Source organism: Elaeis guineensis, chromosome 3 (genome assembly GCF_000442705.2).
Source record: "Elaeis guineensis isolate ETL-2024a chromosome 3, EG11, whole genome shotgun sequence".
Lineage (NCBI taxonomy): Eukaryota > Viridiplantae > Streptophyta > Magnoliopsida > Arecales > Arecaceae > Elaeis > Elaeis guineensis.
Genome location: NC_025995.2, coordinates 78,812,906 through 78,815,316, shown reverse-complemented (window position 1 = coordinate 78,815,316; position 2,411 = coordinate 78,812,906). Strand labels below are relative to the sequence as shown.

Below are 2,411 nucleotides of genomic sequence, written 5' to 3'. Positions count from 1 at the left end.
TTATTAGAGCAAATGTATATTTAGAATATTACAAGTTTATATTAAATATAACTCTAATGCAAATTCTTGTATATATTTAGATTATTTATGTTAATAGATGGAAGTAAAGGGATTAGAAACAGATCGACTATGCATATTTATTAGAATACATATTTTAAAGTAGGGTATCATTGATGCAAATAGACAAAAGTGTATTGTAAGTGTATAATTTAAATTCTCTTTATATATAATATATTTTACATAGTAATGTCAATATTATAATTTCTTATTACAAGAGGAGATGAAACGATGGCTTGAGGAGGTACCTAAGGATGAGCACACACCAGAACTAAAGATCGTATCTTTGTGGATGTGATGGGAAAAGATGGACATGGATAGCTGCGTACTTGGGGTTCGAGCATGACAAGGCGACGTTTGCATAAGCAATCTTCTCAAGCACCATCAGAGGAGACCATTAGGAGGATTCGAGATGAGCTTTGGGCTGAGTTTGATGACAAGATTTTCTGCTTGGAGGCACAGCTCCATCAGATGTGTGCTCAAATGGCGAGTGGATGTTTTACGCACAGCCCAGTAGGTACTCGTTCAGTGTCATCCAGTAGTGGTAGGTATAATTTCTTTATTTAGTTAGATTTATATTATATATTAATTGATTGTTATTTATAATTAATTTTACATATTTCAACTTTTAATAACATATAGGTTCCAGATGCATCTAGTGCTCACCAAATACGTGCATCAAAAAATGAGAGATTCACCCAGATATTTGATAAGGTTTGTGATGATTTTCTTATTATCCGGATTTTTCTTTGAACTATCATTTTTAATAGTTTTGTTAGCATGTGTTCAAGGTGCTTCATATTTCATTAATGTGATTGTTCGAACTATCAGCACTTGTTTTTATGCATTTCTTCCTTGATTGATTTGCTAAAGGATGAATGGAATCTATTTCGTTTTTTTATTCACATAATCTTCTGCATTTCTGCTCCACTCATGGTATGTTACATTTCCCAAAAATGGGATTATGATCGGTAGTTATCTTGGTCACTAATAGAATTCTAGCTTATCTATGAAACAGATACAACAGGTCCCTGATAAGTGATAAAGCAATCTTTACATACAAAACAAAACCAACTTTCAGCACTGCATCTAACATCGCTCTCATTTTGGTGCCTCTGATTTTTCTTGATATGTTGCTTTATTGTCCTTTCTGTCCTTTTTCTTCCTTTTTTATGTTTATCTGTCAGCATCAATGATGTTTAACCTCTTGTAGTTATCCTTGCACTTTGATTGCCAGTGAAGAAATTTATGGGGGAAATCATTGACTGAGATGCTTTATTTATTTATTTAGTTGTGTTGTATCCCGGATCAATGATTTATTGTCCTTTGAGAATACTTAATTCTTCTTGATCTTGCTTTTTTCCCCCCTTGATTTTTACTTATTTCCAGTAATCCTTTTTGTTCTCTTCATTTTGCTCTCCCACCTGAATACTAAACCTTTGGATACATCTGTCCTTTCTTTTCATGTTTTTTTTTTTCTTTTTTGGGATATGTAATTTTGCTCATTTGTCCTTTTCTGTCCTTTTGGTTGTTCTTTTTCTCCTTTTTCAATTTTTATGTTTGTCAGCATCAGTGATGTTTAACCTCGTTTTGTTATCCTTGCACTTTGATTGCCAATGAAGAAATTTTGGGGGAAATCATTGACGGAGATGCTTCTTTTATTCTTAATTTTATTTCTCTTGTGCTGTATCTCTGGATTAATGATGCAACCATAATCTGCGTTATCTTTCTGTAACTCCGTTGGAGGATTTGAAGATGATGTGTATCTACTGAGATCTGGTAAAATAGCTTTAGTGTTTTCTGCAAAGATATTATTCGAAACATTCTGGGGCATGTTTATGGGTAACAAGAAAATTTTTGGTTTGCTTCTTATGACAACTTTCAAGTCCTGAAAGTCCCTTTCCTTTTCAGTTTATTTTTTCAATTGGATCAACGATGCCTGTTGTCTGCGTTATCTTTCTGTAACTTCATTGAAGGAATTGAAGATGCCACTGATCTACTGAGATCTGGTGAGACTATGTAAGGATGCTGATCCATTCTAGAGGTTCATGCATTTTGGTTATTCTTCCAGGTCCAATCCTTTGAGGATACTAATGCTTTCGGATCTTGCTTCTCCCCCTTCTGTTTTTACCTATTTTTGGTAATCCTTTTGTTGACTTCACTTATCTAGTTTCTAGCTTGCCTCTTGATTCAGTATTAGAGTTTCTTTTCTATTATACCATAACTTGATTTATTTTTATTTGTTTCAGATCAACTCAGCAGTTATCTGTGGTTCCTATTAAACACATCTGTGTAATTGTATGAAAATACGCTTATGCACCCACTGCCTGTTTATTTCACGATAATATGTAGTA

General features: G+C 33.5%; 4 non-coding genes across 4 annotated transcripts; all 4 read left to right on the top strand.

Moving 5' to 3' along the window:
• The first annotated feature begins 1,240 nt into the window (after nucleotides 1–1,240).
• On the top strand, nucleotides 1,241–1,333 carry LOC114912894 (small nucleolar RNA snoR26). Its single transcript, XR_003798883.1, has one exon. It is a non-coding gene; the product is annotated as a small nucleolar RNA snoR26 (small nucleolar RNA).
• A 287-nt stretch (nucleotides 1,334–1,620) lies between these two features.
• On the top strand, nucleotides 1,621–1,712 carry LOC114912895 (small nucleolar RNA snoR26). The gene has a single exon (XR_003798884.2). It is a non-coding gene; the product is annotated as a small nucleolar RNA snoR26 (small nucleolar RNA).
• Nucleotides 1,713–1,748: 36 nt separating this feature from the next.
• LOC114912896 (small nucleolar RNA snoR27) lies at nucleotides 1,749–1,838 on the top strand. The gene has a single exon (XR_003798885.1). It is a non-coding gene; the product is annotated as a small nucleolar RNA snoR27 (small nucleolar RNA).
• A 142-nt stretch (nucleotides 1,839–1,980) lies between these two features.
• LOC114912897 (small nucleolar RNA snoR27) lies at nucleotides 1,981–2,068 on the top strand. Its single transcript, XR_003798886.2, has one exon. It is a non-coding gene; the product is annotated as a small nucleolar RNA snoR27 (small nucleolar RNA).
• Nucleotides 2,069–2,411: the final 343 nt, after the last annotated feature.